Source organism: Caloenas nicobarica, chromosome 1 (genome assembly GCF_036013445.1).
Source record: "Caloenas nicobarica isolate bCalNic1 chromosome 1, bCalNic1.hap1, whole genome shotgun sequence".
In the NCBI taxonomy this organism is placed as follows: domain Eukaryota; kingdom Metazoa; phylum Chordata; class Aves; order Columbiformes; family Columbidae; genus Caloenas; species Caloenas nicobarica.
The window spans coordinates 160,425,380-160,451,781 of NC_088245.1; the positions used below are offsets into that span (position 1 = coordinate 160,425,380).

The 26,402-nt window shown below is 42.6% G+C and overlaps 1 protein-coding gene across 6 annotated transcripts in view; it reads right to left on the reverse strand.

Annotated features, from left to right (window-relative positions):
- MBNL2 (muscleblind like splicing regulator 2) overlaps nucleotides 1–26,402 on the reverse strand; it is a 110,149-nt gene that overhangs the window by 32,069 nt on the left and 51,678 nt on the right. The gene's annotated exons all lie outside the window — the stretch shown is intronic.

The window sequence follows — 26,402 nt, forward strand, 5'->3', positions numbered from 1 at the left end:
CTGCTTTTGATGATCATTTAATGCCTTCGAGCAAAACATTACACCATAAACTAAGAAAGAACTAATGAAATCCAGGGTGTTTCCTGGGAACTATGCAGCAAGCTGGGAGGAGCTGATGGCCTTGAGCTCTGCCTCAGCCCACTGCCTCTGATTGATTGTTAAGGCTATTCGCCACAAAAATAAAAAGAGAAAGGCTTTGAAACAGCATTTTCATTGTTAAGTACAGATCACCGCTACACAATTAATACTCTGAGTATTATCCAGACTGCCTGAACTGCCTCTCACGGTATTTTGTCTAGAGTATCTGGTGTTACCATAGCATAAATGTTTTTATAAATTACATTATGTAACAATCACAGAAGGTTCCACTTAAATATGAGAAGAAACTTCTTCACGGTGAGGGTGCCAGAGCACTGGAACAGGCTGCCCAGGGAGGTTGTGGAGTCTCCCTCTCTGGAGACATTCAAAACCTGCCTGGACACATTCCTGTGTAACCTCATCCAGGTGTTCCTGCTCTGGTGGGGAGATTGGACTAGATGACCTTCTGAGGTCCCTTCCAATCCTTAACATTCTGTGATTCTGTGAAATTTAAACCTGCAGCTTTCAAGCACGTATTAAAAAATGATTGCATGTTCATGGCAGTAAGGATCTGAAGTGGCCACTTTCTGCTTGTGTTCTCTTGTGCGATCACCCCGTATCACAGTTCACTGCCTTCTGGCCTCCTGTTTTTACTACATCAGCACAACTTTGAACTATTTCCACTCAACTATAAAAGAACAGAAGTCAAGCTGGTACTTTCACAGCCTAAATTTAGAAGCAGCGCATGGAACCAAATCCAAAAGCACACAGCAAAACAAGAGCTCTTGATCAACCCGAAAGCAGGAGTTTTTAGACAGTTATGAGACAATAAAAATATGGGTAGGCAGTCACCTCCAGGGTGGCTTGTGCTGGAGAAGATGGACATGGAGCACACCTCTACAAGCAGTGCATGCTGACAAAAACGTTAGAGCAGCATAAGACGTGCTGATATTCTTCTTCCCCCAGAAAGGGAAATTGTGGGGTGCATCAGCAGGTTGTGCAGCTGCAGGGTAGGACCTGCTGAAATCAGAACGTCCTCGATGACACAGCTCACAAACAGTCACAAAACTTTAAGAGCTGTGACCAGAGGACCTAGAGCATCAGACAAACTGCATTTGACAACTTGTAGGAGGTAAGTTTCCAAATTGAGACGTTTTTATAAAGTGCTTTTTAAATTTTCCATTCACTGGTGTAAGAGCTTTACACTTCACCCCCAAGCAGGAATATCCTCCTACAGCCAAGAAAACATGAAGATCTCTACGCAAGAACAGCACACACGTACGCTGACTCTGTGTACACACACGTATGGACACGCTCTGCTACAAAACCTTCAATACACTTCGAATGTCAGTATTAATGTCATGCTTTTTACTCAGACACTGAAAGACTCTGCCTCTAATCTGCTGTAAGGATGCAATGACTACCTACACAGGAGTAAATTAAACGTGTCTGGGAAGGTTCTCCCGTACCCAGGCCAACGGGAATGCAAACAGCTGTTTTTATGCTACTAAACTATTGAGATCAGCTCTTAGCTGAACTGTGCCTGGTCACTGTTTGGGAGTACACTAAATGGCAGAGGCCAGAACAGTTCAGGAAAGCTAAAAATTTAAGAAAAAAACCCTGGTCATGGCACTGAAGAACAGTTCTTACTGCTGTTTTAACCTGCAAGTATAGGTGCAACCACTTTCAGGGCATTATGCCTTCTTTCTGATTTCTGTTGTGCAAGTCACTCATTCTGTCTGTTTCAATGGAGTACACAAAAGGAACATTACTTTGCCAGCTGGCATGAGCAGAAGCAGAAATAGTCATGATTTGATGGACACAGAAGAAGGCTGGCTCTTCCATTCAGGGGAATAAGGCCTTCATAACATCAAATCAGAGCACGCTCAATGCAGGTAATGAGCATACATACGGTTTGTGTTGGCTGATTTTTTAACTAAGACCTGTTTATCCTTAATCTATTCTGTATATGAATGGCTCATACAGCAAACCTGAAAATTAAAACAGCAAAATCAAATCAAACTACTCTACCTGATGGAAATAATCTACCTGTGGAAAGAAAAGTGCTCCTCAAATAAGGATTGAGAGCAACTCTCAACCACAGTGGCTTTTGAAGCTCCTGAAGCCTGAAGAGTTCCTTCAGCGAGCCCTCCGCTCCCACCCCTGAAAGCACACGGCTTCTACATATCATCACTTCAACCTCTGCAAAGCAACCCACAGTGCACAAAAGATTGGTTATTTCAGAAAACTTTCCAAAATAAGCCAACCATACAAAAATGTACTGTCCTCTCTAAACTTTTTCATGTCTGTGCCCCATTTGCTAGTTTTTTGAGCTCCTGGTTAGCAAGGAACGTAATATAAAAGAGTTGTGTGGCCCCATCACGCTACTATAGAAAGTGCTGTAAACAGATCAAGCTTTGTTGAAATGAAATGACCCAAAATAAACCGCAGTGGAATGAGCACTGAAAATAGTGAGCAGATTAATCCAGCCCTAGCTACCAAAATTAAATAAATTCTGAGGCCAGCTCTCACTTTTTGGACCTACAATCGTTGGGGGAAAATGCCTATATAAGCAACTTTTCATTCCTTTTTTAACAAATGCTCCATGTCCCCATGAACTCTTGATGAAAATAGTTTCAGAGAGGAAACAGGCAGATTCCCAACTATCAACCAATGCAGGAACAAATATTCAAACTTGTGGTGTCATCTCAGTCAGATGGGACCCTGGAATTTTGTTTATTAAAAAGTCAAATATGACTTGACTCAGTTCAACTGAGACAGCAGCACGTATCAACCAAACAGAACAGATAACTGTACACCATATGCAGGAACATTCAACGTGTTGGGTCAACATCTATAGTAAGAGCCCACTTCGGATTCTTGCAAAAATCTACTACGCTAGTGAGCCACCTTGTAATAAATACAGAGACAAAACTGAGTGCTTTAACTTTAGGATGCATCAGCATGAAGCCTCTGGAGCAAGGCTTGGTTCATCATAGCTCTTAAAACCCCAGCAGTTCAGGAGCTGCTCCACAGACGCCCAGTCCCCCCGGCACACGGCGGCACAGACGCTGTCAGCAAGATGGGGCAGGCAGCAGGGGAAATAATTGCTCCATACAACTTTTAACTTGCTCCCACATGTGAGTCAGAGTCTGGAAACTGAGGGCGCAAACAAATGGGTTTGAAACTTGGGCTCTAGAAACTCCTGCCACCTGGGAAGTGAAGATTATCAACAAGCACATCACAAGCTGTTGTGCACTTCCCATGTGAGTTCACCCCAAAAAAATCACCTTCACTGAGCTGCCTCCTTATCTGCAATGGATAGTAATGACAAATCATAAAATCATTTCAGTTGAAAGAGACCCTCAGGATCATCAAGTCCAGCCATAACCTAAGTTAACTCTAGCACTAAACCATGTCCCTAAGAACCTCGTCTAAATGCCTTTCAAACACCTCCAGGGATGGTGACTCCACCACTTCCCTGGGCAGCCTGTTCCAATACCTGACAACCCTTTCTGTGAAGAATTTTTTCCTGATATCCCACCTGAACATCCCCCAGCGCAACTTGTGGCCATTTCCTCTTGTCCTATCGCTTGCTATTTGGGAGAAGAGACCAACACCTTCCATGCTACAACCGCCTTTCAGGTAGTTGTAGAGAGCAACAAGACACCACATTAGATTTCCAGCACTCTCTTACTCCCCTCATCCTGCAACGACGGTACCTCCCTCTGACCCTTCATTCCTGTGTCTTTGTCCCAACACACAGTGCCGCATTTTAGGCAGCTAACGGAAAGTTTTAGCAGAAAAACTGCTTTTCTACTACTAATTATCCAGAACGGGAACATGCTGTGGCTCATGTCGGGGGTGTGCCAAAGGCTTCGTTCCAGTAAAGAAGTGGGAAAGGGAAAGGTTGCACCAAGGAGCTGGGAACGCCGGTGCCCACCAGCCAGGTGCAGCACTGGGAGGCTTCTGCAGGAGCAATGGTCTTGGAAGCTCCTACCTCACTTAATGAGCCGTGTTACATAATTGACTTTTTTTCTTTTTCAATCAATACATTTCCCTATCGAGAATAACAGCTAGTTTGCTTAAAATCAATGGCACAATACAGCCCACAGACTGGAGTATATTAAAAAGTCAGGTATGTGCTAAGAATTATTTTAAAATAAGCAAAATGAGGTGAGTGTAGAAGTAACACTGCATAACTTTGGATACTAAAATAACTACGAGCTGTACAACCACATCTCTGCCTTGAATGTTTTATAGATCCATAGCTTTCTTCAATATTTTACTACTGCTCTAATAGTAACAACAGTAATAATTCATCCAGGCCCAGGCTGGGAATTGCTTATGCACAATAATGAGTTAGTTTTCACTTACTAAAATTACCTTTATCGTTCGTCAAAATAAGATGTTCGAATTAAAAAGAAAAAAACCAAGCAAAACAATGTTTCTTTTATCATGTTACACCATTGACTTTTTTTTTTTTTTTTTTTAAATGAGCAGATTTCCTTATTAAGAACACCAGGTAGTTTGCCTAAAATCAATAGCACAGGACAGCCCACAGACTGGAGTATATTAAAAAGCTCGGTATGTGCTAAGAATTATCATTTTTAAATAAACAAAATGAGGTGAGTGCAGAGGTAACACTAGTAACAACTAAAGCATCCACAACCATTTCACTCAGGTACTGAATTCTACTTTTAAGATGGGAGTGAATACATATTCTTGGCATGCTTATCATAAAATCACACTAGTACATATAAAACCCAAATCTACAGTCAATCCAAAACTGCTGAAAGACACTTTTCTGCAGCACAACAAGGTGGGGGGTTTTTTTGGCAAAAGGGGAGGCTAATTCAGGTTGGAAGGGATCATGAGAGGTCCCCAGTCCAACCTGCTCGGAGCAGGGTCAGCCCTGGGGTCAGGCCAGGTTGCTCCAGCCAGGTCTTAGATACCTCCATGAGCGGAGGCCTGCATAACCCCTCTGAGGAGTCTCATCTACTGCTTGGTTGTCCTCACAATGAAGATGATTTTCTTTATATTCAGCCTGAACCTGTCTAATTTCGGCTTGTGCTGGCGGCCTCATGTCCTCCCACCATACACAGCCACGAGGAGCTGGGCTGCACCTTTGGACAACCTCCTTGTCCTTCAAGGCTGCTCTCACAGGAGGAGCATCACTGTACAACGTCGTCAGGTTGTCTTCTGTTAGTGTACCTGTCTCAGGTTTGAACCCTGAGGGATACAGGTTAGGTTTTTTGAACCGTACCAGCTACGTTAAGACTCCCTCTCTGCTTTACCTCATAGTTTGGGAAGGAAGCAGCCATGGTTACCTGCCATCCTATCAAAGCAGCAGTGTCATCCATCATCAAAACAACCAAATTATTTATATTTTCCTTAAATACAGTTAAAATGGGGAAAGTCCAGCTTGAAGCTAAGCGTACAAATCCGAAGTTAACTGAGGCAACTCATTGATACTATTAGCGAGAAACAACAGAGCAAGCCTCCCCCGCCTCACAGCATAGCCTAACATCTGACATGGGACGCCCCATCACCTTTAAAAGACGGATTATCCGATGAAGAGCAGAAACAGGGAGGCCTGCTTCTTTGCATACGGCTGTCCCTTGTGCCAAACCTCTCTCCCCAGGGTGCTTCCAGCTCGCCCCCCACCTCTGCTCTCCCGAAACTCCCAGCTTCCTCCTGTACCCCGTCCTCTCCGAGAACACCCTCCCACCTCTCCTAACTATAGACCAGGAAACAACTCACACGATAAATATAACTCGCTCGAGCCACGTGTGTCCTGAAGGACCAGCCAAAATGTGCACATGGCTGGCGGACCACGCTCGGGAGCGGCTCAGCGCACGCTCTCGCCTTTTCCTTAACAGGGTAGTAATTTGGATCTCTCTCCTCTACCTAGCCATTGATTTTTGGATAGCCAGTTAGAACTTTACAATATGTCTTTGAAATGTCAGTGTCTAGCAACTTCGGTTGAAATTGGCCAGGGTGTTCAGAAGTTTTTAGGGTGATGCTGGCAAAAAATACAGGTAGTGCAATTATGCAAAACCTGTTTCCTTAAGAAAACAAGCTAAAACTAACAAATGCAGATGAAATTGTATAATCTCTCACGATCAAATATGCAGTCTTATTAAAAAATATATGACTTCCAAGACACGAATGGTTTTAGAAGGCATCTGAGCAACTGGTTCTACAAGGGCAAAAAGATTTTCTGGTTTGCAGCTAGACACTCTGAGATCGAAACATTTGCTGGAGTTAGAAAAACACACCAAAAGAATATTTTTTAAACAGAGTAATAATCACCAGATGTCACAACCACCTCTCCTCTTGCAAAAAAAAAAAAAAAAAAAAAATTGTAATTTTCTGTACCTTGCAGCTTCAGCGAACCTGTACATGTTTGTAAAGATCAGATCACATTTTAACAAACTAATGCACTTGCAACTGTGGGCATGCAAGCTAGCTAGGCATCACCTGTTTGATATTGATATTAGATACCTGAAGATATTACATAGTGTTCAAGCCTTGGCAGAACGAGAGCGCCACAGGCCGCTGTGTGGGGCGGTGGCAGCACACGGCAAGAATAGCCACAGAGACAGCACTGTCAGCAGCTGCGGAGGTACCTGAGCCCTAAATACTCCTCCGGCAGAGTTTCTGACAAGAGCAGAAGCTGTTTCTTGTCCCTCGGGGTTCCTCCTCAGCAGCCCCCTCAGCGAATTCTGGTTGGGAACGTGTGTGGCCTCACCCAATCAATTTGACAGTTTCACCATTGCATAAATCAGGAACTTCTCGATTCCAATAATCCCAGGCTCCCTGGGGCTAAAAATAGAGCCAGTCAATAGCAGGGCAGGGTATTTTGAGATACTTAAGCTTCTGCTTCTGTCCATAGACAGCCACACTAACTCTGCCACCCCAGAACATCCAGTTCAAATGTTATTTTTCAAAAGCAGAAACACCAAAAAGGAAAAAAAAAAAAACACCAAAGAAAACACTGACTGTGTATTCATACGCAGAGAGGGATGATTCCTCTTGTTCTACAGGACTTGCATTCATGCATTTCCCTATATTTTTTAGTACATGAGAGCTCAAACACCAGCAATACTTTCAACACCCAAGGAAAACCACTAGACTTCAGTTTGGGCTGAATTAAAAAGTATTTTCCATCTAGCATCACAATGCAGGAATTCAGCTTTCCAGTGCAGGTCTATCTGCTTCCTAATTTGTCTCAGAAAGTAGAAAACCAGATACCACACCTCCATTAATGTATTCCCTTTGCACTTGCTATGAACATGTACCGTCTGACACAATCTGTAGGACTACACATGCCCGTCGAGTTAAGCATATGTGCAAGGGCTTAGGGGATTTAGTTAAGCCTTAAGAATGACTAGTCATAGATTTTTAAAAATGTAACTTAGCATTGTATTTCTTCCTTAAGGTATACAAAAAGCTTCAAACTTTTTTTTTTCTTTGCATAAATGAGACACACTTCAGAAAAGTAATTTCAAAAAGACCAAAGTGTACTAGTAACAGAAATATTAAGCTTTTGATGGAGTGTTCAAATGCCTCAAACTTAACTTGTTGCCATATACCTTACCAGCAAAAAGACCTAAGGGAAAAAACGTATTTTAAAAAATCACAAGCATCTCTTATACTACACTTGAAACATTTCAGCTGTTGGATCTGTTTTACTGGGGGGGGGAGAGGGGTGGAACACAAATACAAAACAAACAAACACACAAACAAAAACCACCAACAAAAACAACTTAGAAACTTTGCTGAGAAATTAATTCTCTATTTCTAAAGCCACCTTGCAAGTCCACCCACCAAAGTTAGTGAGTGTGCATACATATTTATATGCACCTACACACTTTCATTTCAAGAAAAAGTAGAAGGCAAATTCACTTTCTTACTTTAAAGTCGAAAAGGAAAAGAAGGCAAAAAAATTCTCAAGTGTCTTCAGCTTGATTCTGCAGGCAACACGCTAAGAAAACCCCTTAGCTGCTCTTCTAATGGTTTCAATTATTTGTAAGAAACTAAAAGCTGGTAAAATTACAATAGTCCTTTTATTCATAAAGTTAGAGAACAAGAACTGCCTGTAACTGACATAAAAAATAGAAACATATTGAAGAAAAATTGAAGTCCTACAGAAAGATGGAATGTCTAAATGATATGTCTTAACACTAAAGACTTAATAGGAGATATTTATTTAAATGGAAACAGACAAAATGTTCTATTGAAGAGCACATTTGCAATGCACAAAGAGCTCTGAGTCTCTCAAGATGCTCTTTCAAATAAATGTGGACAGGATAGCTATAGAGAACGTTTTAATAATTTGCCTTGCCATATCAAGGGAAGTGTACTCAATATTAAATTGCTCAGAAGAGAAAGAACTCAAGCAGATATTGCAGACATCAAAAAAAAAAGAAGGCGCTTATGAAATTGTAAGTTGTTTGACAAACATCCTTGAGATTACTCTAACAAATAAATCAAAGAAAATTCAGACAAAGAAACAACAGTTTAAAGTAATATCAATTTATTTTATTTCTGTGTTTACTGCCTCAAAAATAATTCGAGAATAATAAGGAAATAAAGATTATTTCTTCCTCAATTATGTAGCTCCATTTCTTTTTCTTTTCCCATTTTTCTCCCTCACTGGCACTGAAAATCTGAACCAGATATTTTTACCTTAGCTTCATGTTTGGCTACCAGCATCAATGAATAGATCACAAGCAACTGTGGATGACCCTTGAAATAAATCTTCATTCTAATGCACACAGGCAACTCACATGGAACAAGAGGCAGCCAACAATTAGTACAGGGGAAACCCCCTATGGAATGAACACAAAAAAAGCAGAGGGAAGCGTGACCTCATTTAGTTAAAATTCCTCAAATGTCTGATTTCTATTACGTGGGTGGTGAGACTTACCACAGGATGGCAAATCGTACCCTGAGCTGCATCAAAAGCAGCGTGGCCAGCAGGTCAGGGGAGGTAACTCTGCCCCTCTGCTCCGCTCTGGTGAGACCCCACCTGGAGTCCTGTGTCCAGCTCTGGAGCCCTCAGCACAGGAGAGACATGGACCTGTTGGAGAGGGGCCAGAGGAGGCCACAGAAATGGTCAGAGGGCTGGAACAGCTCTGCTGTGAGGCCAGGCTGGGAGAGTTGGGTTGTTCAGCCTGGAGAAGAGAAGGCTCCGGGGAGACCTTACTGTGGCCTTTCAGTACTTAAATGGGGCCTGTTAAAAAGATGGGGACAGACTTTTTAGCAGTGCCTGTTACAATAGGACAAGGGATAGTGGTTTTAAATTAAAGGACAGGAGATTCAGGTTAGACATGAGGAATAAATTTTTTACAATGAGGGTGGTGAAACACTGGGACGGGTTGCCCAGAGAGGTGGTAGATGCCCCATCCCTGGAGACATTCCAGGCCAGGCTGGACGGGGCTCTGAGCAACCTGATCTAGGTGAAGATGTCCCTGCTCACTGCAGGGGGGTTGGACTAGATGACCTTTGAAGGTCCCTTCCAACCCAAACTATTTTATGATTCTGTGATTCTATGTGAGGCTGCCTTGTGCAGGCTCTAACAAACATACGGCTCCTTCCATGGCAGGACCGGGTGCAGCCTGCCACGTGGCTCAGTATGGGTTGCAGTAGCAGAGCAGCGATTGAAACCCTCCAACTCTGCCCATTCAGAGAAGCCAAAGTATTCGCAGATTCCTGCATTACGTAAAAAAATGTCTAAAACCTTTATGGAGTCTCACTATACAGCATTACACACAGTTAACTGATGGCTGGGCAGTGTTAATGCATCCACTCATCATAAGGATTGAGTGTTTTCATGGAAGACAGAAGAGAGCTGTGTAAATTGCAGGTGGGAACACATGGTAGCTGAGGGTGACACAGATTTTTTTGCTGGTAAACAACATACTCCACCATTAAGTTTAACTTCACTGAACCGAAAAAGAAGATAAGAGCTTGGAAAGAGGCAATTTTCTTCAACTTTTCTCAGTATTTCAAGAGTAGATGAAAATAGCCATTCCAGAAGTAATGCCTGTAAAGGAAGGTAGTTGTTTCACTGCAGGTCAGCTGGCAAGAGAAAAGGCAACGGCGATATAACAGAAGAACAGCAGAAGAGCAAGCAAGAAGATGGGCATGGTGCCACTCCCTGATGTACCTCTTTCCTCACCTCCTTTACAATTCCCATAAAAGCCTTCAAGCAGACATATGCTGACTTTACTGCAAGCTTACTCACACAAACAGGACAGATTAAACTCCTTTGGTTTGGAAATACCACTTTGCAGCGAAAAAGTAGGCAAAGATAACTGCAGAACTGACAGCCAAGCCCTGAGACGCCTTATTTCTCTCTCAGAGGCCTGTGAAAGAAAGCCACTATGTCACAGCATACGGACTACATCCTCCAACATCCATACCACCGTAACCAGGTTATAAAAGAAAGAGCAAGTCGTGAGGACAGATCTTTGCCACTGTGAGCACAAATGGTGAGCGACCCAGCAAGGACCAGGCTGGCACGCCAACAATGGTTCCCTCAACAATGCAACAGGAATCTTAACATCCCTCAGAAAAAGCCATAAAATCAGTTACACAGCATCAAAAAGGAGCAGGAGACATGCTGGCTGTGAGGAGCCTGGCCAACCAGACCAGAACAAAATGGAAGGAGAGTTCTGTAAAATTGACCATGTTAGCCTCCTACAGAGAGCTGCCTGCCCAAGGGAGCCTTGAGATGATACTTCGCTTGAGAGTTGCTGTGAATCAAGAGAGATTTACAAAAGGCCCATCATTTGGGAGAGTCCCATCATGTGGATAAGGCCCATCAGCAGGATTTGGCGTGTTCCTTATGTACCACGGGACCCCACTGGTGTGCTACGGAGAAAGACGGACTTAAAATACCGGGAGCAAGCGACCACTTTGGCCACCAGTGTGTCACAGCCCCCAGCGCTCGAGCTGGAGGCCCAGCAGCCATGAAGTGCTATGGAGGTGACCTGATCTGCCATCGGCAAGTCCCTCTGACATTCCTTGCAGAGACACTTTCACCTCAGCCAGGCCACCCCGCACCCATGAGTGTGCCAAACAACGCGCCGGGGCTCCCAGTCCGGCTGGGGCTTCCTGGGCCTCTTCTTCCGCGGGCATTTCATACTTTCTTGGCCAATAGTGTGACAAACAAAAGGAAAAAGCAAGGGCCAAGTTAAATACACAAATGGCCAAGGACACCTTACATAATTGCAGCAGTGGAAAGCCTTGTTCCTCGGCAGAGGAGGAGTGTTTACCAACCCTCAGCAGCAGCACCGGAACCGCAGCTGTGTTATTAATAAATCATCAGCTTTGCTCGCAGGACGAGCCAGCGAGGGCTGGAGTCTGACACCAGCTCCCAGCTCACTGGAAAGTTGCTGAAAACACATAGAAACTTCTTGGTGTTTCAGAAAATCCAGGTACTTGGAACGGCATTAAAAAACCCACACAAATTAAAGAAAAAACTCGTAAAAAATTAAAATATACTTGCATTTCCAAAGAAAAATCACATGTAAAGTCCACTGTACTATTCCTAACTGCATGAAAAGTGGCAAACAAATTACCAAAATGAGATTAAAAGACACTGTATCACTATGGGACCATGTACAGAGAGCAACCAAGTGTGCCCAACCTGAAAAGAAAAAGGTAAGTGGGCACCCTTCCTAGTCTTTTCCCTACCCAGTCCATGCTCCTCCTCTTCTGGGAACTGGTTTCTTAACATCAGTGATAAGTTTCAGTTCCTATCTTTTCTCGAAGTCTGACACACCCCGGAATTCCCTCTTCAGGAAACGGTTAAACTGGCACTACCAAAGCAGCAGGACACGAGAATTATCACTGAGAAATATCCAGAGAACCAAACAACTGGATCAGCTTAAAAAATAAAGGGAGGAGGGTGGCAAGAGGTCCAGAAATTCAAGGAAGAGGAAAGAATGAAGCCTTGGCATCCCAGTAACAAAAAAAAAAAAAGCCCTTTTCTTATTGCTGAAGGGCTCTCTGTCCCTCTCCACTCGGTATTAGGAAGCTTCCAGAAGATCTAGCAAAACCAGCAAGAATTATAAAGTAGTTACATCTATCTCAAATGGCAGCTTACAGAAATAGGCAGCTAAATCACAGTTATGAGAAAAGATAAGACACATTAAGAGGTTTTATTACCTTCCTTGAACACTATATTCATCTGAGTACTAGAATATGTGATTGTGATCTTGAGAGTGCTTATACCTTCACAATACTCTGTTGAAGGATCAGATAATAAGGTGGAATATAAGGAGGTGATTGGTGACAGCCAACATGGCTTCACTAAGGGCAAATCGTGCCTGACAAATTTAGTGGCCTTCTACGACAGGGTTACAGCGTTGGTGGGTAAGAGCAACTGACAAAATCTATCTGAACTTGTGCAAACCAATCGACACTGTCTCATACGACATGCTTCCTTCTAGATTGAAGACATGGATTTAATAGATCGACCCCTCGATGAATAAGGAATTAGCTGGATGGTTGCACTCAAAGAGTTGAGGTCAACAGCTCAACGTCCAAGTGGAAACCAGTGAGGAGTGGCACTCCTCAGGGGTTGGTACTGGGACCAGCGCTGTTTAACATCTTTGTCAGCGACATGGACAGTGGGACTGAGTGCACCCCCAGTAAATTTGCCAAAAACACTGAGCTGTGTGGTGCAGTCAACATGCTGGAGGGGAGGGATGCCATCCAGAGGGACCTTAACAGGCTTGAGAGGTGGGCATGTGTGGGCCTCATTAAGTTGAACAAGGCCAAGTGCAAGGTCCTGAACATGGGTTGTGGCAGTCCCAAGCACAATTACAGGCTGTGTGGAGAATGGATTGAGAACATCCCTGAGGAGAAGGACTTAGGGGTGCTGGTTGATGAGAAGCTCAACATGACCTGGCAATGTGCACTTCCAGCCCAGAAAGCCAACTGTATCCTGGGCTGCATCAAAAGCAGCATGACCAGCAGGTTGAGGGAGGTGATTCTCCCCTCCTACTCCATTCTGGTGAGACCCCACCTGGAGTCCTGCATCCAGCTCTCAAGTTCCCAGCATAAGAGGCACATGGACCTGCTGGAAAGGGGCCAGAGGAGAGCCACAATGATGATCAGAGGGCTGGAGCACCTCTCCTATGAAGACAGGCTGAGAGATTTAGGGTTGAAAAGCCTGGAGAAGTCTCTGGAGAGACCTTATAGCAGCCTTCCGACACCTAAAGGGGACCTACAAGAAAGCTGTAGAAGGGCCAGTTACAAGGGCATATAGTGATAGGACAAAGGGTAATGGCTTTAAACTGAAAGAGGGTAGATTTAGATTAGATATAAGGAAGAAATTCTTCACCACGAGGTGGTGAGGCACTGAAACAGGCTGCCCAGAGCAGCTGTGGATGCCCCATCCCTGGGAGTGTTCCAGGCCAGGTTGGACGGGGCTTTGAGCAACCTGGTCTAGCGGAAGGTGTCCCTGCCCATGGCAGGGGGGGTGGAACTAGATGATCTTTAAGGTCTCTTCCAACCCAAACCAGTCTATGATTCTGTGGTAACCTTCCTCTTCCTTAAGACAGATTCAGCGCTGACTAAATAAAAGTCTAGGTTAATCCCAAATTAAAATACTGCATCTAGGTTTTCCAACACATATATCTATCACTTTCAGGGAAGCACACATATTGGACTCCCTACCGTTTATAATACTGTCACAACATTTTCAGTGTATTCCAATGTCCATGCTACCTGCCTTCATCAGTGTCATGAGTAGACGCGGTGATGTCAACTTCAATTACATGACCACATCTACTATTTTACACAACCTCCTTTCCCAGACAGTGAATAGGCAGTTGAATGGTATTTCTTTTAACGCTGACAGTCAGTGGGTAGTAGTACTGTACCACACATTCAATTATCTCCTGACCTGAATACAAAATATTAACTTCCTTGTAGGTCTACCTATAGGGCTGGCTCTACAGGACCACATTAGGAATGGCTCTGTTAAAATTATTAATGGATTTCTTGGTCTTCTTGTTACACTAAGCAGCATTACTCCCACTCCGCACAGTATAAACTGAGACCAAATATGGTTCAAGACCTAAGAAATGCCTGCCTTTTTTGGCTGCAGACCTCTGCCCTCCTTCCACTTCACCATTGCACCTGCTTGGCACATGCAGGTGCTCCACTAGACTCCTGCCGCTCTTGGATTTTGGGAGTCCAGCCACCTAAGGGCTAGTGGTGAAGATGCCAGTTTGAAGGACTTGCTCACTGGTCTCCAGCAGAGTAGTGAACGCCTGACCAGGAGGCCACCTCCTGCCAACTCTGCCACAGCCTGCCTCACTCGCTGTACAAGCACCCCTTGGATGGAGACCTGACCCCCTCCACATACCACCCCCTCTCCAGGAAGCTGCCTGTGACCTGCACTCACTGAAGGCAGAGGAAAATACAGGGCTGGAAAACAGCAAGCACTAAAGTTAGCTGGGCAGCACATCTCCGACATGTTTTCCTCGACTCCTGTCTTCCACCCAGTTCACCTGGGCCAACTCCCACCTTGTCCCAGCTCTCCTCTTCCTTTCCTCACCACTGGCATCATCTCTTCCCTGCTCCCGACACCGGTGCCTGACAGCAGATGGAGCAAACGCAGAGAGAGCTGTGTTCGGTCCTCGGTCTGGAGCCAGCTGGGTGCGCACAGAGCCTGTCTGGTCCGCACGCCAGCCCGCGCACAGCCTCTGCTCAGCATACAAGGATGGTGAGTTTTCATGCTTGCAAAATGACCAAATTTGGGTGAAATTTCATGAGAATAGCATAAGGCAAAATACTGATATCACAGCAACCCTTCTGCTGCTAGATCTCGAGGTTCAGCTGTAAACAATGAGAAATCAAGTTCATCATCCAACTCATTTTAAGAAACACTTCAGAAGGAAAAACAAGGTATTTACGTCTCAGCTGTTTCTCAAAAACGCTTCAAGTGTTTCACCAAAACTTTAAATAAACACTGTGAGTCAGTCACTCATATGTTTCAGCCCAGATAATTGCATTTTGAGAGGCTTACAAGCCACAGAAAGGGAAGATATTATTTGGAAAATAGTGGGCAAGATTAAATCCAGGTGATGATGATGGCACACTCTTGGTAATAAAACACTAATGTGCCTCATCAACACACCCGACCAAAGGCTAATAATCACAAGATCTCCAAGCGCTTATGAAGAAATAAAACTATTTAAACACAATGACTGTAAACAAAACATTCAGTAATGTGTTAAAAATGAAATCTGCTGGACCATTTGTCCAGAAATACTTTGATGCAAGTGGTCGTTACATATCCCAGCTTATGTGCTCCACAGACACAATGGTTACCAAACATCATTTCAAGGCAAACTCTTTTTTATATTTCAAATTACATCAAAAGGGATCATGTACTAGTGTACCAAGGCTTTCCAGTGTCACAACAAAGCCCAGATGATCCAGGCAGAAAGAAAAAAAGTCATGACCATTTGACCTGAACAAGGATGACTTCTCTGATTTGTTTTCTTCATCATTTTGAAGACTATATCTTCCCACCCTAACTCTCAGCAGGTAAAAGTAGTTCATCAAGTACTGACAGGCCATTACGAGAAGCGTGCAAACCTACTTGAAGGAACCACCTTTGTGACTTGTTCTTCCTTCCCCTTAAAGCGTCTACAGGAGACAAGCAGGTTCCTCTGCAATAGTGACAAACCGCTTGCTTTCACCATCCATCTCCTGGAAGCCTCCAGAGGTTTGGCACCCCTCTCATCTGTTTCTCAAGAGAAACTAACACAGGGTCTGAAATACTGTTCTCCAAACAGGAACCAAAGGACCAAATAATTTATGGCTTTCCTTTGTGGGTAAATTGTTTTCACTGCCTGCACCTTATCTGAGCAGCAGTCACAAGACGGAGATTCCCATCAAACACCTTTTTTTCCCTCAAAATGCTTCCCTTTGTTTGGGTGCCAAGGAGAAGGAAGAGGCGGGATGCCATCAGAAGCCGAGGGCACAGCCAAGGCTTCCGTCACTCCTTTTTATGCCAAAGTGGCAACAACTGAGTGAGGATATCTAGGTGAAGATTACACCACCTGTGGCTGACAGACCTTCTCCCTCTCTGTGCCTGAGTGGAGAGAACAGAAGCACTGGGAACTTTCCTCTTTGGAGCAGGAACGAGAAGAAGACCACAACCACCAAGACCTCAAAACTACACGCAGCATTTGTGAAGGCACCTGGCTCAACACCCAGCCTGGTGGTGTGGATGAGCCATGTCTTCATCATTCCTGGGAGAATCATTCATCACAGCTACACTGCAGGACTTTGGCTTAAATATTCATTATAAATGTCACAAGGCTGAAGGATATATTAAACTAAAACTCCACAAACCAACCCAAAATTTCATGGAAGAAAGAAAATGCATAATGATCTCATGCTTTTCACAGGGGTGGTTCTTTCGCAGCCAGGAACCATGAACTACTTGTTTCTATTTTCTATTTTTATTTGTCTGATACGCACATCACAAAGTGATTAAAATTGCCATGGCACATCAAGTTTGATCTGAAGGATATTCAAGTTAAAATGTAGTATGGTAGGAAATGTTAATCATAATTGAAACAATCACGATTCAGATTTTTCAAAAAGCCTTTGTAATTGCAGACAGTCTGGAAAAGAAGTATTCACATGGCCAAATCAGTGTTTTTTCCCATGCTGCTGCTTTTCAGTGAAGAAAAATTGTGATAGATGAGTACCATTCATCAGGAGAAATAGTCAAAATATGAGATCACTAACCAGCATCTAGACAGGGTTTAACCAACTCCCTTGTTTAATCACTGGGGATTCGGTGTCTGGATGGAGAGAGGTCAGGAGTTTAGACAATTCTACAAATTTAAAGCTAACATATTAAAACCATTTTAACCAGCCTATAGTACCAGCAATATTCATCACGGGTTTCCAGCACAGCAGAGAGAGGACTCTCTCTCAACCAGCAGTGGTATACGTAGCACTAAGAGCTATTGTGCCACGTTAGCGAGATGAAGATTAGAGTCAGGCTTTCTTTGCCCAATGTAATGTAAAATCATGCCGAAAAGATACAGCTCCTGATACAAGCCATCGTCTACCTCCTACCGCTCGTTCACAAGCGAAAATATCATTCTTCAAGTTCTTAAATCCCTATGCTTTGCTACTTAGTGAATAAATAAAAGAACAAAAGCAAAAAGGAAGATCTACTTTTGAAGATGTTCTCACATCTTCAGGCCAGTCTTGGGGGCATGTAAGCTGCTCTGTAGGGGCAAGTATAAGAGTATCCGCAAACACAGTATGGAAACGCAAAACTCGTTATGGATCCTCTGGAAGACCTACGAGCCAGATGGAGCATCTTCACACCAGGGCAAAGCTCTGGCCGCAGGCACTGTCAAGCAGATCACAAGCACACAGAAAAAAGATGTGGGAGGCTGGAAGGACTGCACTCATCCCCCCTCATCTGTAGGCAAGCCATACACTCAGGTTTTATGGGTTATGTTCAGGCAGACCAACCACAAAAAAAGTGCGAGGTTTTTATAAGGGTACCTCTATAACTCTAAAGATGTACCCTCTGATGGAGAGATTGCTTTGGAGAGGAGTTTAATGTGAATGTGCCCCAAGCACGTTATTATTAGCTTTAAAATTATTTAGTTCCATTTGTTTTCGTAGATTTTTAGATACCTTAAAAGCAGACTGATTAGAAGCATCTTGCCTTCCTACAACAGATCATGTGGAATATAGTAAATAATCTCAGTCTTCCTTGGCAAGTAACTTCAGTAGAAAGGAAGAAACTGGCAATGGGGAAAACATCTTTTAATTAATTTTAAACTGACATTAAGACTACAGCAGTGCCATTGACATTTTTAAAGAAAACTGTATCCTGCAGTAGATGTCACTGGGCTTTTTATTTATTTTACTTTACCGTCCCACACTGAAAAGCCAGTGTTTCATCAGCAAGTATTTATCTGAGTTCTTCTCAGCAATAGTAGTCCCAGTCTCAAAGTTTCAGTGAATAGAGAATGCCAAATTAGCTTTAAATGTCAATTCTGCTTTGAGAAGAAGAAACACAGTGAATTTTAAATGTATCGAGGCCTCAATAGGTGGTTCATCATATGTACAGCCACCTTCCATGTTGTAGACCACACTTTAGTTTTCCCATGCTATAATCCTGAGAACAATGAAATAGCGAGACAACTAAGAATGGGGATGCATGCCTGAAGGATTCTCTTGGATGCTTGTATTTAACAAATAAAGTGTTCAGTTTTAACTAGTTAAGGAACATCTGATTAGCATATCATAGCAAAACCAAAGAAAAGGTTAGAGCTAAGAAAAACCTCTTCAAACATCAAGAAGAAATGAAACAAGCTTATAAATAGAGTTGCCCGCAAGCAAACAACTTCTGGAATGTACTGGGGGAAGCAAAGGAGAATCCCACAACAAAGGAGATTGCAAGAGCCAACCCAGTTTAACAAGTGGAATTACCAGTTTGGAGACTATGGGGAAACAATGCAAAAACACCGGCAAGTCTGATCCAAAGAACTTTTTCTCAGCATTTAACGAAAACCCCAACATAAAGGCCAACATAAAGGCCAATCACTAGGTAATTAAACATGGCTTTTTGGAAATACAAAGTCTTCCACAGACTTGTTAACTCACGGAGTACTAGAATTAATGAGGAACTGAAGGTCTCTCAAAGTAAAGCTGAACAATTTCAGATACATTCGATCACAGTTGGAAAATGTTAAGCTATTTGAGTACCAGACAACAAACTATGTATCATTAAAGAGCTGTCTGCCAATTTATCATGTACTTCTTGCAGACACACAAAGAGCTGATAACCTATGAAGACCTCTAAAACGTGATTCTAATACTTCAAATTTACCTTTTATGCTTGCTATTAAAACCAACACACACACTAGATCGTAGATATCCAATGAAGTATTTTTCAGATCTGTCTGCAGCTAAGAGGATGATGACAACCCTGCTATGATGGAAACGTGATGGCTACCACTGCTCTCCAACAGTCTAAACCACCCCACAAACCCGCTAATGCTGTCAGGGAGTACTGGTAATTGAGCATTTGCCAGTCTGGGAATGAAAGAGTCATTTGGCGACATTTCTCGGTGCCTGTGCATGGCCCAAACAGGCCCCATGGCCCATGGATCCAGGCAGTGAGGGAGGCCGGTGGAGTCCCTCAGCTGTTGGACACCACACCGTACTCCACAGCAATATTCAGTGCTCCCAGGTCTTTCCCACATGGACAGAGGGATTATCCGGGATGGCTCCGAGCAGCTGCACTGGGAGGTGTGGGATTGCTAGTGATGACTAGAAGACAATGCCCATCTCTGAGGACCCAGCAGAGAAGATGACCAAGAACCCTGCCCAAGCCAGCTCCTCTCACCTCAGCACTGGCAGATCCCACAAAACGTAGGGTGGGCCAGCCTGAGCTTGTGTGTTCAAATAATTAGCTATACATAAGCACCTATTAAATGGTCTTCGGATAAACATCATCTTCCTTTTGGAAAGGTAGATTATACACAAAACCAACTGTATCCAGTCTTTTCTTTTGCTCATGTTCATAAGTAGATGGGAGCCTAACACTAATATTCCCACATCTCTTTAGCTGCCCTATAGTTAGAAAAAATAAATTCATATTCCAGAAGTTTAAATTTTTGTTTAAACCTCAAATAAAAATACATGTTGGCATTCCTTGAAAAGAAAGTACTTCAAGGACAGTGGAGTCAGATAAAAATATATTGCCTGTTGGCTGGTTCACCATCACTGGAGAACTGAAAACTGCTGTTCCAAGTACAGCGGCCAGGAAGTATTTAGGACAGATATTCAGCCAACTTTAACTCCTGAGCAACAAGTCAACAAAGCCCAGTATCTGTAAGTGCTCTGAAAATTTATAACACGAAGAGTCAAGGTTTTCAAAATTTCTAGCTCCTCTAAAAAATATTTTTAAAATATTTTTTAAAAATATTTTTAAAAATCCAGTACATGAAAGCCACTAACCTTGGGGAAAACAATTAAACTGGATGATAGTGCACATAATTAAATTGTACAATCAGTTCTAATGACTAAATGGGTACAAGTGCAGTGAAAGTAAAGTAAAAGTCTAACTTTGATGTCCAAATGTAGAATTTGGTTGAAAATTCTGTGAATACAAATCCTAATCCCAAGAAAACAGGAAAGCTTTCAACTTTACATCTGGCCATGCAGCAAGATTAATGCCCGGGAATCTTAAAAGACCTTACTCTAAGCCTACCATTGCAAGACTACCTTCATTAGTCTGGTGTCATTAATAAAATTATTTCAACAATTCTCAGCCATGTCTGGGCTCCCTGCAGCATTCCACAAACCTGTTACTGACTTCAGTGGTATATGAATTAGAAGTACAAAATAAATTAACATTATAAGGCAACAGAGCTCACATTTCTATGTCTGCTTCTTAAAAAAACAAAACCAAAACCAACCAACCAACACAAAAAAACCCGCCAACAACCAAACAACAAAAAAACCACACCACAGTAACATTTTATTATTCTACATATTAAAAAGAAAAAATATTTAAGGACTGAAATTAATGTTAAAATATAGAAGTTTCAAAAATAATGTGTGAAAGGTTGTGGTCATGGGCGTCTAAAGCTTTGCTAAACTGACTATTTAACAAAATGTACCATCTACAGTTTTGACAAATTACTATGGAATTTGGAAAACTCCCAGTGCTCTCCTATTACCCTTCCTGAGCAGCAACAGCTACCAAGTCTCGGGTAGATTTTGTTCTCTTCTGACACCCCTTTTCTCCGCTCCAGAGGGCAAGCTGGGGTAGGTCCCCTCTTTCCCTGCTTTTGGGGTCTTTGCTCTTCTCCTCCTTAAACAGCCAGACTTTCTGCAAGTTGCACATTTTATTGCCTCTGCACTCAATAGAAGGTTAGAATTAGGAACACTTCTGTAATTACTTAGATGAGCTGTTGTACACCTCTGAATTTGTCTTCATACTCTCAAGAGCAAACTGCAGAATCCCCTTCTCAAGAGCTACTGCAGCTGCATACAAGCAAATAAATAAAAATCACTTTTTCTGACAAATGATTCAGCATTTGAGGAAATAAAAACAGCTGCACTGTGTAAGACCAAGGTCCATCCAGCCCAGTATCCTGTTTCCAAAAGCAGTCAGCAGCACATGCCTAGGGAGTAGTATAAGAACAAGGAAACCATTTAATTATATATATTGAAAATATTTTTCACATATCCTTGATGGAAAACAGAGATGGAATTTTGACAGAAGAGGGAAAAAAATGCAAAAGAAAACAAAGAGCCCAACACACACACCCTTTGCAAAAGCATGAAACATTCCTTTCGAAATAAAAAGAGAACTGAGGGAAAGATAAATCTTATAGATTTCCCTTTTTTTTTTTTTTAAGAAAAAAAAACCACCACAGAATCTCGCTATTCACAGACAGAAACAGTGTAACCCCATATTGATGCACACCACTGGCTAAATCATTTTTAAGAACCCTTGATTATGAGTGTCAATGGCTTTTCTCCTGCAAAAGGGTCCTCACAGAAACCTAGTTAGGTTTTCATGTCATGATGTCACAGTTGAGAGCTCCCAAAGTATTTAAATTGATGGATTTATAAAGACAGCTTCAAATAGCGTACACCTCACACAGGCGTGCAGCCTGCTCCGCTTACTTGCCCAGGTAGGGGAACAACCATTAAGGCAGCAACACTGGAAACGCGCCAAACAGGCTGCACTCAGAAAGGTAACGAAGATTCAGGGACAGTGAAGTGCCCCATGAAATCAACTGGATGTTTGTGACTGGCTCAGTTGGATATGGGATCAGACCCTGGAGAAGTCATCCATGGGGACATAGGCTGGAGGGGCTATAAAGTCACAGATGCAGAAACCAGCCACTTTGATTACACTGTCAAGCTTTGTATCTCCAGGACACCAGATCTGTGTTTTTCAGAAGCTCCAGATAAGCTGATGAAATGTGATGATGACTCAAACTCAGTTGGCAATGAGAAGAGAGAAGAATCAGGGTATGACAGAAGATGATAACCTTGAAATCTAGAGAATGAGAACAGTATGAAAGAACAAAGTATTTCTAGCCAGCGACATGAGCCTCACACATCAGTTCAGACACAGATAGGAAGGTATTTGGCTATAACCTGGGGATGGAGCTGGCTGCGCCAGAGAACATCGTGGATGCTTTGATCAACCACTGATGGTGGAGGCACTGGTGTGACAAACCATGGAAAAGGCAATCACAAGTGTGGAAAAGGATGTATCGCACAAGGATCGTCTAGGAAAGGCACAGCACACTCCTGTGGCAAGGCTGCTTCTCACATGGCGAACCTCTGCTTACAATGCTGCGTGTGCTTCTGGTCACCAACATCCAAATAAGATGCATTCGGCCTGAAGCAGGCACGGGGGAGGGCTGCCAAGGTGACTCAAGAAAAGGAAAGCCTGTCTTAAAAGCAGAGAGGTGGGGTTTTTTTGGCAGAGTAAAACAAAAGCTGAGGTATGCGTGTTGCCAGTGAGTGTCCCAGGAGAGGCCGGCGTGGCAGGGGAGGGGCGGCGGGAAGGGGAATGCCATCGCTGCAGAGTAACCGCGGCATTTGGCTCAATGGAGGTAAACTGGCAGTGAATAAATCCATACTGGAAGCGAGAAGAATGCAGAAGAGAAGTGAAGCTATAGGAAAGCCTTCTGATGGCAGCGGAAAACAAAAATAACTCCAAAAAATGCCACCCACATTTAATATGGAGATTAGTAAATAACTTTAGTGAGGAGGTGACGCGACTGCACATGATAGTGATAGGACGAGATGAAATTTCCTCAAATTGCACCAAGGGAGGTTTAGATTGGATATTACAAAAAATTTCTTCATGGAAAGGGTTGTCAGGCATTGGAACAGGCTGCCCAGGGAAGTGGTGGAGTCACCATCCCTGAAGGGGTTTAAAAAATGTATAGATGAGGCTTTTAGGGACATGGTTTACTGACAGTATTACATTAATGGTTGGACTCGATGATCTTGAGGGTCTCTTCCAACCAAGATGATTCTATGATAAAAAACAGCATGGAAACCTCTGACTTCCACAACTCCCTCAAAGCTATTTTTCTAACCTGTCATTAATAAAATAGGTACCTGCTCACGTAGAGGAACGGTGACAGGAATTCCAGAAGTCCTTGCTCAATACAATACTAATTAAGCAAAGTACTTGAGCGGGCTCAGGTCCCTCTCGCCTCAGCCAAGTACTGAGCGTAAAATACTGCAGCGGGATGCTTCAGGGAAAACCTTTGCTGTGCAGCAGGTGATGTGAAGGATACTTATATATAAAATAGATATCACACACACGTATATAATATGTATCATATATATGTATAAAATAAAGAAATAATCAACCTCACTGGATTTTTGAGCCTCCAGCTTCACACCAAAGAGGTGCATTACAGGTAAAAATCAAAAAAGGTGAGGAAATAGTGCATTCAGATGTTACCATGTACCTTTCAAGGCTCAGTTTTGATGACTAGAGCAAACCTCAAGAAAAGAGCAGACTTTCCCACTCAGAAGTTAACAGAGAGGATTACATCAAGCTTCAGCAGATAGCCTAGCATGAAAACAAAAATACTGTGTGCTTGACAGGTTTTGAGAATCTCTGGCATGCTTTATTTTTTAAAAAAAGCTGAAAATGAAGTCTCACTCCCTGCGGGAGCAGACGTTAGTCTCTTCCAGTGCAAATCAGCACTTGTAACCCACTCTCCGCAGAGGCTGTGAGGTGGTAGGAGATGGCCCTCGCTCAAGGGGCTTCTCGTGTGACCTGCCTCCACTGTGGGGAGCCCAAACTTAAAACACCTGGGCCAACAGCTCAAAAAGGAGAGACCTGACTTTAGGTACTACATCCAGGGAACCTGAATTAATTACTTGTTTTTTCCCTGAGCATCAGATTCCAATTTACACTTCAATCACCAAGCTGCTAGAGGCAGACAAAGGTCCCTCCATAATTTTGGGTATGAGTCTCTTCTCTGAGCTGCAGAAGCAATCTGTGGTGTTCTTAATTCCTCTTAATTCTACCACTTCACCCTAATCTACCAGTTTTTCGGGTATAAGGAACCCATGGGCAAACTGCCATTGCACTGCAGGAGTGACTCTATGTCCAATGCATTCTGGGTCCACCAACTCCAGTACACAGTACACGCTAAATATTCTGCATCTCTTTCTATATATATGTGATCTATGCATTCATGGACTCCTACACAAATAATAAGTTGCATTACAGATGCAGCCTCCTTAAGATATTTTAAAATGCTATTTTTTTTTCATGAGTGAATATTGACAGGCATGCTCTGTATTTCCAAGACACTCTACAATTATCTATAAATATGAGCCAAAGAAGGGCTTGTGAGCACAACAGTTTGTCTGTTTTTTTCCCAGCTATGCTAGTGGGTCTAATGGGAAGTACTGTCTCTCCTTACTAACGAACAGCTAATTAGTTTCTCCTACTTCTAAATGAAAAAAAGAGGATAAGTGAAAAAACCAACTAACAAGAACAACAAAAAACACAACCACGAAAAACAACCAACCAACAAACCAAACCAAGCCACACACACACAAAAACCACAACAGATTTACATCCCTTTCACAAAGGGAAAAACAAAGGAACCAAGATGTTAAACAATTTGCTTCAAATGACACAGCACATCATGTCAAAAACCAACATTTAAATGAACATCTTCCAAGACCCAATGTTATCTGTTATCCAATAGAGGTCTGCTAAGACATGAGTAGTTACCATGACTTGCAAACTGAAGACTCTTTCAGCTCAAAACCAGCTGACACAAGTATTTTGCAAGCAAAGGTGTGCTTAAATATAAAGATTGATACCTTCTGACTCACTAAGATTGGTATAAGAGAAAGCCATACCCATCGCAAACTATAACTAAGAAAAGATTTACAAATACTGTAAGTTTTATACAGATTCTTAAGAGGTCTGCACTGCGTCAGACAAATGCAGCCTTATAAAGAAAACAGAAAAAAATACATTTAGGAAAATGTAATTAAATGAAATTTAAGCATGTCCCCCTCCACATTCTTTGGGGAAGAGAAAGCATCTTAAAGCTACTGTATTTATCTTGATAAATCATGGTCATCTATTTAAACTGAGGTCTTAACTGCACACAGTATGCACATAAGAAGTGCAAAGTCAAAAAAATATCAAACTAATAAATTTTACTGATATGGCATCTGCAGGATTGTTGTTAAGTTTCACCCCTCACTTAAGGTCTTTTAGCATTTTTCTTTGTCTGTAGTTGCACAGCAAATTTTCATTTTGTGTGATGATGCTGTTCTCCAAGTCAGTCTGAATTAAACAGCCAAGCCAGAGAACACACGATACCATCTAAACACCTTCATAACACTGGCATTCCTGTACTCTCTGCTAGTTTTTACCATCACACCAGAAAACAGAGTTTTGAGGGAAATTTGCTTCACATTATGTGTAACAGCACATGTGCTTGCTTGATTTTCAAAAATGCTGCTAAAAAACCAGCACAGTGTTTCCCAAATTGCGTTGTTCTCTCTGTGGTCTCCTCCTGGCATCCACAGAGATGCAGGGCACCAGTATCTACTACTGGCCTGTGCCACCTCAGCAGTGATTCCAAGCAATAAAGCCATCTAAGATCACAAGCGTGCTCGGATTAACAAAACCTGTTAGGTACACCGGTTAATTAACGTCTGTTGGGCTGAACCAAACATCAATTTGCCACTCTTTCTTCTTGGTGTCTAAAGAAGCTACACATTTATTAACTTATTGCACTTCTTTTCCATTTGATAATTCCACATCTATACCAGTAAGTAAACCCACTAAATAGAACTTACATTAGGAATTATTTGACCTTCACTTGCTACTTAATTAGCTGGTGATAACATTTCTCATTTCACACAAAAATTTTGCTGGCTGCTTTCAGATCCCTGATTCTCATGTGCATCACTGCAATGCACAGCTGCTTTATAGCAAATCAAAGCACACCAAGATCTAATTGACACAGATCACAGCGGATCTTTTTGCAACATCCAGGACTGAAAGGCAAATAACTAATTAGAAAGAACAGCCTTATTCCACTACCTAATAATAAACTCCGTTGCTCATTAAAGACATTACATACATTGTAGCAGCTGGCATGCTGAAATATCTGATAAAGGAAAACTTGCTGATAGTATTGCTGGCTTTAGGGAAAGCTGGCTAAATCTGCTTTTTTATAGTAGTACTTGTTTACGAGATCATCTATGCATGG